This window comes from Ostrinia nubilalis, chromosome 20 (genome assembly GCF_963855985.1).
Source record: "Ostrinia nubilalis chromosome 20, ilOstNubi1.1, whole genome shotgun sequence".
Classification (NCBI taxonomy): domain Eukaryota; kingdom Metazoa; phylum Arthropoda; class Insecta; order Lepidoptera; family Crambidae; genus Ostrinia; species Ostrinia nubilalis.
The window spans coordinates 14,144,325-14,156,361 of record NC_087107.1 but is presented as its reverse complement, the minus strand read 5'-3'; positions in this window follow the sequence as shown (position 1 = coordinate 14,156,361).

Here is a 12,037-nt window from a genome sequence, read left to right as displayed (position 1 = left end):
TTAGAAGAGGAAATCAAGTTTTGTGTTATCACAAGTTGCTTTGTTCTCTTTATTTGTCAAATTGTCGGTCAGCAAGTTCACAAACAAAATTGTAATTAACCACCAAATACATTAATTATATTATCGAAAATTACACACTTTTATTCAATAGTTTCCCGACACTAACTGCACAAAAAATTAGAATTTGATTAAACATACATTTAATAAAATTCGTTTTTATAAGTAGGCACCTCATATTTTATTTCGTAGAACGGAACGTATTTCGTTACATTTGTGTGTGTAGCAGTCTTTTTCACGTATACTTACAAAGATATGAAACGTATTTCTATTCCACTCGCACACTCATGCGGTTTGTCAAGTTGTTCTTTGGTTGGTAGCAGCAGTGCTAAATGCTAGGAGTCGATAGATATTGTATCGATACAATTTTAATGTAAGTAAAGCTATTTAATGGTTTTACAATCGATATCGTGAATTAAAAACATAACAATGCATCTTTTAAGTACAATTAGTAATAATTTTGTGACTACAACAAGTACCAAAAGTAAATATTATAATTAATACATAACGTAAAGAAAATCATTTTAATTCATATTTAATTATTTTTATCTGCTGTTTCAGAACTGGCTTACGTGGTTAGCTTCGTTCATAAAAAATGTACACACATTTAACTGCAAAGCTTAATAGACATAAAGGCACTGGGTCTCTATCAGAAGGAACTCTAGGGGTGGAATCTCCATTGGCGTGGGTTAACGGGCAAGGAGATAATATCTTGGATGGTTGACAACCACTTTTCCTACAATTTAACGTTCCACCAAACTCAATACGCTTTCAAAGATAACCTCGTAGCCGCTTGCTCACACTTGACATGACACAACTCATTGACAGTTATCTTTTTCTGCGCATCAGTCGGGTGTTACGTTTAGGAATCACAAACCTTCTGATCTACAGATTTACAGATAACATAATATTAAGATTGGTACTATTAATCATCAATAATAATTTGCAGCATCTGTGTCCGGCGCCGACACGGCCAGCCTGACTATCGCACGGCCTCGTGCGCTTAGTCCAGGGTTTGTCCATCTGTAAACATTCAATTTCTCATTATCACAGCTCGTCAATTCCTGACTACAGAGCGTGCGAATATCAGATCGTAGAATCACAATAAATACAGCTGATCAGGGCGTGATGACCCTCGATCAGGAAACCAAACCATTACAGCTGGCCCGGGCGCGAAGCCCTTTCAACCAGGAAACCAAAACATTACAGCTGGCCCGGGCGTCAGGCCCGACCAGGAAACCAAAACATTGCAGCTGGCCCGGGGTGAGGCCCCGCCGACCAGGAAACCAAAACATTACAGCTGGCCCGGGGTGAGGCCCCGCCGACCAGGAATAATAATTTGCAGCATCTGTGTCCGGCGCCGACAGACATAATGGTGGGCGAAAATAAGCTTCAAAAACTTTAAAACTTATTATTTAAATGGGTACCCACGAATTGTATTTTCGATTTTTTTGCGAAAATACCACGATTGAAAATAATTATTAGGAAAAAGTTGTAATTTTGTTAAATTGATTAGGTGCCATGGCAAAATAATAAATATTAAAAAAAATGGATGCTGACTGCAAAGTCACCCTCTCACGCAAATGGCTGAAACACAGATAACGTACCTATAATTATATATTTTTTTATACATAAGATAAAAATGGGCGAGTGAGACCGGAAAAAATGTATCACAACATTATAATAATATTACAATATAATTAACAACAGTGATGATACCTACGTAGAATTTTACAGATTTTGTCTTTTAATTACTTATTGTAAAGAAAACGTTATAACTTTTGTATTAAGAGGTATTATAGTTATCCTGATAAAATAAAACAGTCATGATATTAATAAAAATTATGTAGGTACATAAAATACCCAGAAAACGGCAACAAGTAAGCCGCCCGGAGCAAAGGAGCAAACTCAATTTTAGAAGTCTGCAATCGCAGCTCTCATTTGCATTAAAAAATTAAAATCTGCATCTTTTAGAATAATTTAGTTATATTTATTTTTAACTAGCTTTCCGCCCGCGGCTTCGCCCGCGTGGAATTTTGTCTGTCACAGAAAAACTTTATCGCGCGCGTCCCTGTTTCAAAAACCGGGAAAAAACTATCCAATGTTCTTTCCCGGGACTCAAACTATCTCTATGCCAAATTTCATCAAAATCGGTTGCGAGGTTTAAGCGGGAAAGCGTAACAGACAGACAGACAGACAGACAGACAGACAGACAGAGTTACTTTCGCATTTATAATATTAGTTGGGATTTAATATCTCGGTTTTAAAGAAATGTATTAAAGCAATTTATCGATAGTTAAGTTACTATCAAATGCGCACGTCACTATAGTCATCTTACTTGTCCAGTGTTGCCAGAAGGTTACTTTTGTAACCTTTTTGGTTACTTTTGAACTGCTGTGGTTACTTTTAGGTTACACTAATGAAAAGGTTACTTTTAGGTGATTTTTCAGAAATAGTAGAATTAACTTTACAGGTTATTCAGTAAAAAATATTAATAGTGACAATTTAAAAATTATGTCATAAAGTGCATTTAAACTTGAATTTGATTTATTATTTGTTAAGAAAAATGAGTTTTAGCGAATGTTTTTCGATAATAAAACGCAAATCCATGAAACGTTTTTATACGACTGGTCACTTTTCGTATTTAGATGATCAATTGTATTCATCCATGACCAACCTTACACAATCATTGCTTTTTTTTATATTTTTGGTAATTTCTGACTAGACCCGACTGGCAACACTGTACTTGTCATTTCGTAGTTGTTTCTGCGTGAAGCTTCTGTCTGTTCGAGATGATGTTTTCCTCGCTTTTTATTAAATACTAATGCATCTTTGTGCTTTTTATGTGCTAAAGTGAGTGAAAAGTGTCTAAAAAACAAAGTGAAAGTGCAGGCCTTGCCACCGGCACGAAGTTCTGTCAGTTTAGTGTTTTGAAAAGTTAGGACAAAGTTTACGCTTGGGAGTGGCGGTGTGTATGTGTTGTCATGTCTCAAGAAAAGTTTATATCACTTGTGATAACTTGATAGTCAGTACCCCGGAGCACAGAAGTTGAGATGGAGCCTGGTACGGCGAAGATGGATTCCAGTTTTGTGGGTAAGTAGGTAGTCGCGTCATAGGTCTCGTGTTGTCGTTAGTTGGGGCAAGGCCTTGAAAGTGGTTTGTGGGAGAAGTTTAGGGCAACGTTGCCTACGGTCTCGAGCCTCGCTGCGTGGGTGCTTGCAAGTCAGTTGATACATGGCGGCCGAATACCGACACTATCTTATCACTTGTGTACACAGCCATGATAAAACTAGTGCCTAAACCAGCTTTCCCCACACATGGGAGAATATAGATTATCCTCCGTGCCTGCTGATAATTTAGGTGTTAGGATTTGGATAACAATTTTGGGCACGTTTGAGTGTTTAACTTTTTGTTAATCAGGCCCATAGAATTTAAATGTCAAAAAATTAATTATCATTTACAAAATTTAGCAGTCAAATAAGACATAATTACTGCAATCACCATCGTCATTGCAGGAGGCCTGTAGCAGCCTAGACAGGCTGCTTGCTTTCTGGGGGATCTGGGGTGGTTGGAGTAGGAAGATAAATGCGGGCAATGGCCCAATCTGCGGCTAAGTGTGGTATTAGATTGCCTGCAAAACTAACTATCGTCGTCGTCGTCGTCGATGAACTTCGACTATCACCAAGAATGGCACAGTGTATGTTGTTGTCACGCTATACTGTTATCTACTAGTGCATATTATTTTTCATGACCCATTGTAACTACCATGGCATCCATATGCAATGAATGTGGGTCAGGTATGAAATTTAGTAGCGTCATGGGAGGAATAACCACAAATTCTATTTTGTAAATAAGCCAACTTTACAATTTAATAAAAAGTAATTAAATATACTTTGAAGATTTTTTAATAAAGAGAATCACGGTAAGCTACTGGTGTTATGGGTGGAATAACCACAATAGTCCAGTGGTGGCAGGATTCAATATTCAATCAAACCCAAGTTCCACAGATTTCAATTCGTTTGATTGCTTAGAAATCACCTAGCAGGTAGAAATATTTTCTAGATGTTACTGTAAGTACCTAATTACAATGAGGATCATTTCGATTTTTAGCTGTGAATGCAGATTTATAGGGCTAAGAAATCCTTAATACACAGTGCAAAAATTTTTGTTTTACGACAAAAATTGACGAAGTTATGGCCAAATTACTAAAAAAGTTCACTGACCGCCCGGCGCGGGGACGATGACGTCATTATATCCGATCCGAACGCTGCCGACGTACTGCGTGGATAGAAGATATTTTTTTTTAGCCAAATTATCAGTTTTAGAGAAAAACTTGTAATGACATTTATTCATCAGAATAAAGTAAGCTATCGATAGGTAATTTAAAAAAATAGAAATTGTGAAAAATAACGCAAAAAATCCATACGCTCATACGATTCAATGGCACGCAGAGACGCGATTGGGGTCTCCGCGGTGGTATATTTGGCGATTTATTCAAATAAAGTGTTCATAAGTGTTGTTAGAGTCATATCTTCTTCCAAGTAAAATATAAAAATGTATAAGTATTAATTTATTTACTTCTAACAATAAGGTATAGCTGAGGCAGATACACTCTGCCTAGGCTACAAGACATTGCTATGAAAATCATTTCGATGTACACGCAATACCTACCTGTTATTTAGTTTTTCTGAGTTAAACCTACGCACCTACCTATCTATTCGCCGTTCCCATGGGCGGGCCAGCTGCTGCAGGAAAGGACAGCCGCTCCGTGCTGGAAATCTATTTAATCTTAGCCTAGAAGCTGGGTATGACTACCCCGCCCCTCTCCTCTCCCCAGGTCATAAGCTGGGCATGACTTCCCCCTCGGCCAGAAGTTGGGTATGATTTACCCCCCCCCCCCCCCCCCCCCGGCCCGAAACTGGGTATGACTTGACCCCTCCCCCTCCCCCCAGGCCAGAAGCTAGGTAAGGCTTGCCCCTACCCCCAAGCCATAAGCATAAGCTGGATATGACTCCCCTTCGGCCAGAAGCTGGGTATGACACCCCCCCCCCATGCCAGAAACTGGGTATGACTTGACCCCCCCCCCCCTCCCCCAGGCCATAAGCTGGGTAAGGCTAGCCCCTCCCCCCAGCCCATAAAAACTGGTTATGACTTGACCCCTCCCCCCCCCCCCCCTCCCCAAGCCAGAAGCTGGGTAAGGCTAGCCCCTTCCCCCAGTCCATAAGCATAAGCTAGGTATGACTCCCCCTCGGCCGGAAGCTGGGTATTACTTACCCCCTGGAAGCTGGGTAAGGCTTGCCTCTCCCCCCAGGCTATAAGCTGGGTATGACTTATCCCCCCCCCAGGCCAGAAACTGGGTATTAGCATCATATTATGTATTATTATGTTCAATACAAACAATCATTAAGTTACACTCACCCCAACCGCGTCTCCGCATTGCATCGAATCCTATGAAAATGTGGTTTTTGGACATAGCAATACTTATTTTTCACAATTTTTATTTTTAAAAATTACTGGTCGATAGGTTAGTTTATTTTGAAGAATAAATGTTATTAAAAGTTATTTTCTAAAACTGATAGTTTAGCCGGAAAAAAATATTTTCCATCCCAATAGTACGCCGGCTGCGCTCGATTCGGATATAATGACGTCACGCGGCCTTGCGTACGTTGACTTTTAGCGGCAAAAACGGCCTATGTTTATTACTTAATATCTTCGTAAGTAATGGTCCGATTTGGATAATTCAAAAAGATATATCTTTCTTATGTCTTAAAGATTAACGTAGATACTAGTTTTATTGAATTTTCTACAACAGTACTGATCCTCATTGAAGGAGTGGATGTCTACTTTTCCAACTGCATACAGTCCATTGTATGTAGGACATAGGCAACTGCTAGATTCTTAACTGCATGTTATTGCAGTAACCATTTTTACACTTACCTAATTGTTTTAGGTACAAAATAATAAAAAAAAAAATTTCATTATTTATATTTTTTTTACGTATCTAAGCTATTTGAATACCCATAGTTATTACTTCAGTTTACGGTCTATTCTGATTGACAATGTTCATGCACTAATGAAAATTGTACTCTAAAAAATTTTAAAAAGGAAGTTCTCAAAGAGTTTAAAACTAAATCAGAACGAAATTTCTACACAAGGATTCATTCATTTATAGTTATGCAATATGAAAACATACAACATGTTCATTGCTCATTGTGTTATTTAAACTTAATTCAATTCTTAAATTATTTCAACATCAACAAACTGAATGTTTATTAAAAATCCAACCGTCTATGTCTTCTAACCAGATTGCAAGATATTTCATATGGGCACACAGACTCTGTCATGCACCAATTGGACTGAAGAAAGCTAACTTAGTATGAAATATAATACCTTTCAGCAGATCATATTCATCCAAAGAACAGGTTTCCCTGCTCACGCAATACCTCCTTAGCGGCGATACCCACTGCTGTGTGGACATTGCAATTTTATAGAGTTGTATTTATGCAATGCAAAAAAAATGAGAATTTAAGTAGTTCAATGATTTTACTGTTGACCTACAAATCATTCCTTAAATTGTTTAAAACTAATCAGATCATCTATGTTGGTGTGTATGATGTAGGCTAGGAATGACCATGGCAGCTCTCAATCAAATGATATATTAATCAACGGATTGTTTAATCCACTAGTTAAAACTTATCTTACTTCTTTTTCAGAGAAACAGTATTATTAAACTCTTTAAATTGAAGGCCTTTGATTTGTTTGCATCCAAGTCTCAGTCCATATTCATTTTTTTATAGCTGTTGACATGATGTCATGACACTAATTCCACTCAGTGACTAACTTTTAACTAGTTGAGTGAGCCGAGTTTTATTATGAGCTTAGATCCTAATGGCTGTAACAATATGTAACGTGGGAATCATTCTGTAATTTTATTTCATTGAAACATTGCTATTTTTGTCTGAATATTCTAATTGGATTAAATTATGCACATTATGAGCTGTACAGGCCATCCATTCTTGCAAACTCCCTCCCATTCTCATAATATTTTAAACAGAAATTAGTTAATGCAACATAATATAATACTAGTTTATGGTCGCGGGTTCGCCCGCGTGAATTTCAGTCATCAACATTTGTCACAAAATGTCTTTGTCCATTATTGTTGAATTATAAAAACCCTTAACACGTGTTTACTCATCAACTCACCTTGTTTCCCCATACATATTGAACCCACATTTCATCTCCCAAGGGGGTGGATTTTGAAGTCTTCTTTCCTACACTTCTTAGCCGAGGGGCGTCTGCACCGGGTCTGGCGGCGCGCGTACGGTTATTGTCATAATCGGCTCGCGCGGCGCCGCATACAAACAACTGTTTACCGCATTTATTATGCACAGGTCGGTCGATGCATCCTACACCTGTAGGCTATGGTCTATAGTTTTGAATTAGTAAAATGCTGGTTTCATTCAACGTCATGAATCTTATACAGCGTGTATCCAACTGTACCCAAGGTGTACCCTAAAAGATCGAGACATCTTACTACTTAAAACTATTACTTATAGGCATAGCAGAAACAGCAGATTACAAAAACCAACTGCCAAACTCGAGTCTAATAATAAACAATTTATCTGCCTAATAACAATACACCTACCTATACACTCTTTCTTTCCTAATCGGTTTCAGCTTGAGGTATTGGTGCGTACAGGGTTTGTGAAGCCTGCTTAGCAGGGGACAATAATAAATAAATACAACTTTGGCAACCAGTGTATTATTACTGTAGCTGTCTTAGGAAATATCGTATGGCGGTTACTGGCTTAGGACTGTATTTAAACCTTGTCGATATCATTATTGTTATTAATTGATAACTAACACAGATAAATCTGAGGTATCGTAAAATAATAAGTTTACCACTTCTAAACCCTATCGTACTGTTTTTTCTTATTGGATTGTGACATCTACTTGGACACTCAAATGATCAGTGGGTGCCAAGGCCATTTTCGTTTACTTATGTCGGTATTATCTATTCATCACTATCATTAACGTTCGAGACTTTTTCATTGATTATTGCCGCAAAGTCAAACATCTAGGTTTTGTATTTAAAAATTAAAACATTGTAGTGATTATAGGTATTGTCCAAAGTAATTAAAGTCTATATTCCTGTAATATGACGTAGGATATAATAGCAGGATTTAATAAGTTTGCATTGATTAAACAATAAGACGTTTCATTAGAGCGTCTATTTGTTTCTTTATTGATTTGGATCTAATCAGAATGTGATATTGTAAGTTAGGTAGTATCTGCTTTGTGTTTTTGCTGGCAAGTCCCGTCGGCAGCTCGCGAGCAGACAGGCGCGTCACCCGCCGCCTAATGAAGAGAAATTACTCGAAATAATTGTTCCGCTGTGCGCCGGAACACGGAATGTTTTGGTCTCCATGCCGCGTGCCGAGCTGCTGTCGCGCTCCATCGGCCACACATTTCTCAGATGCTGTTAATCTTCTTCATTAATTACTTCCTTATCGCATTAGCGACGTGTGATGGGTGGTTAAATAACAAAATTAAAAGTCCGTTATATTTTCTATCATTTTCTTCATGGATTTCAAAAATGTATTTTACGCCTTCGTAATATATTTTTTTTCCAATTCCTTATCATCCACGATATATTTCCAATTTTTCCGTACTGAATCCTGAAAATACACTATCAGGCGTTGACCCCAGTCTATTCACTAATCTGCCGTTTAACTTATCACAGTACACAGTAACTACCTATTCTATTTTGTGCTAATATGAAAAATATACTACCGTAAAAACCGATGATTCTGTTTAGTTGGTTGTTGTTTTACAGTTAAGTCTAAAGTTCAGTATGGGTGTATCGTAAACTTTTGGTGGCAGCAGGTGCATGTCTTACGAAACTTCTTTAAACCTTGTCAAGGCAGGCACAAAATCACTGCTAAAGGTCTAGCTGCTGACATACACATACAGTCAGTGGGATAAAACTATCCGGTGTAGGACAGGTGCACAGCGATCTCGAGAGTCGGTGGATGCTCGCTCTGTAAAAATGTAAAAGTAAACGTGCGAGTCGTCATGTCATGATCTGTTATGTAAGGGTGTGGTGGGAGCAGTCTTCGGTGCGGGCGCCGGCGCCGCCCCCTGCGCTTGTCGCCGGCGCCTGCGATAATGCACTTGAACTACGGGTGGTTAGTAGTAGGTAGCTCGTTAAACTCGTTATTTGTGTCGTTATGCTAATCAGCATCAATAAATACTCCCGTTATCGATCATCTAAATAAACACGATTTCTTCCATTACGGACTACGTCCAGAAGTCTTAATGACTCGGTAATAACCAAATAATTACTTAGTTTTGACAGACTTATAATTTGCGAATGTGACATGCACATTATGTTATATCAGGGTTTTCCGGATAATATAAGTCAGTCTAAACAACACTATAAAAAATACCTAATAATGTTACAATTTAGTGGTGTAGTGTAATATGCTGAATATTTTTAGTCTTCCAAGGGCAGTAAGTAGCGTTTTTAAGTTTAAGTGCAAAGTGCTGACGCATAGTAAACAAGTCTATGACCTCATCAGCCGACGTTGAGACGCGCTGCTCGGCGCAGACGCCAATGCAGGTAAAAACTGACCTTGGGTCTTCGTCTGACACTGCGCTCTTCTCGGCGCTCAAGTGATTGTTTACGCAACGATGCCACTGCGAGTTGAAATCATTTACATAATCGACTAGGCAGTTCGGTGCAATAACATTCAAACCATGTGCAAATTAAGATTCGCTCGTACACATGTTTCGTATCAGTTTATTGTAACTTGACACCTTTGGATCGTTGCGGTTCGTTCGTATTATCAGATCAATAAAAAATTCGCATCCTCCTTTTTGAAATATGTACTTCTTGATCAAGAATGTGTCTAGTCCAGTCAATGAATGCCTTAACGACGGTGTAGAGAGAAATTCGTGGAACACAATTTCTGACCTCGGGACTTTATTTAGCCTAGTTAGGTGGTGAACATAGCAAAAGTCCCCGCCCTTAGCCCTTGAGCCGGCGGGGAGAGGGGGGTTTAAAGGTACCACTTTTCGGTTTTTCGCTTAATCCTCGGAAACTATGCGTCCTAGTGACATGACTACTATGAACCAAAAAAAGCTTATTCAATTTGCTACAGGTGAGACAGTCAAGTTTTTCTATATCTTGTATAGTTTTTGCGGCATCTGCTCTAGAAGGTCTGTAAAATTGGAAATTTTATTGTTGTCTTACATGTTCCTTTCAGGAAAAAATCGACTAAATCAACATTGAGCAAACACTATAGACATGCGGGAGCATGTTAAGCTTAGTTCCATGGAGGGGACTGCACCGTGCGTATATTTAGACGAACCAATTAGAGCCACTTTTGACTCCTCATCATTCAAAAACTACTGTGCATTAACACTTCAAATTTGGCTCATGTATTGAGACTTGCAAGATGTACATCAGCTTCAAATTTCATAAATATACCTCAAACGGTTATTTAGGTATTGACGTTCAAAAATCGATATTTAGAGCACTACAGTCTATCTATCACATGTGAAATGTTAAAATTTACTGGTTTTTTATTTGTTCCTTTGTATTTACATAACTACCTTTCTGGATGCCAAATTTGAACCTTCGAGGTCATCTGGAAGTGGTTAGAATTTGGTCTATAGGTCAGACATGTAGATTTTTGGACGTCAATATCTAAAGAACCGTTTGAGGCAGATTTATGAAATTTGAAACTGATGTATATCTTGTAAGTCTTAACACATGAGCCAAATTTGAAGTGTTAATGCACAGTAGTTTTTGAGTGATGAGGACTCAAAAGTGGCTCAAAGTGATTCGTCTAAATATACGCACGGTGTCGTCCCCTCGCTGGAACTAGGCTTAACCTTTAACTATGGACGTCGGGTCTCAGAGGCCCACCCCTCTTTCCGATTTCTCGGTTTAAACACCTTCCCGCCACGTGCTGCTCTCGACCATCTCAGTAGCTTCAGTTTTAACTGTGTTTGGACCGAGGAGGCATAAAATCGCGTCTTCCGGCACTTATTAAGGGAGTAATAACCATCCAAAATTTTGTCCGGGCCTGGGAGACCCGATAACTATAATTTCCATACAAACATACTTGTATGGATGTGACTTGTCAACTATAATTTTTTTATAGTATATTATTATAATCTTAAGTAAATTGCTCTAGTTTAAGAATACTTAATGGCAGAAAGTATCTGAGTACATCAGCTATATTATTAGCCCAACTATCTAAAAGAACATTTCAGGAGTAAGGTATTACTTGTAGACGATTATTCTGTTGAGTTTAGATGTCTTAGAATTCACCATTGCTGCAGATTACGATTCTGAATGGTGTACATTTTGTCTATCAAAGCTCTCAAAGAAAGATAACACATGCTTGTAGAGATAATTTGTTTTTAGTGTTCTAGGCCACTGTGTATAATTTTAGTAACTTTAACCCTTGTCAAAATTTTTAATTTATGTCCTTCAGAATTTTTGTTCATGTTTTTATGTTACATGGTTATTAATTAGCAAGGAAAAAAATATTACTTTCATTTATTAATAATCGACTATAATCAAGGAGCCTATATGTGATGGCAAGTCAATTAACACTGAAAAATGTCTTAAGTTTTTTAAATTTGCAAAAAAATAATTAAATGATGGTTAAAATTTGATTACATTTACCACTAAATCCTTTATTAATAGTTATTAGATATATATCAACTCTTAAATGAATTCAAAGTAATTCAGATATGAAAATAAGAAGAATTTTAGGTAGGGGTCTGTGAGACCCGACGTCCATGGGAGTGTGATTATTTTTTCACGTCCATAGTTAAAGGTTAACATGCTCCCGCATGTCTAGAATGATTGCTCAATGTTGATTTAGTCGATTTTCTCCTGATGGGAACATGTAAGACAAAAATACAATTTCCAATATTACAGACCTTCTAGAGCAGATGCCGC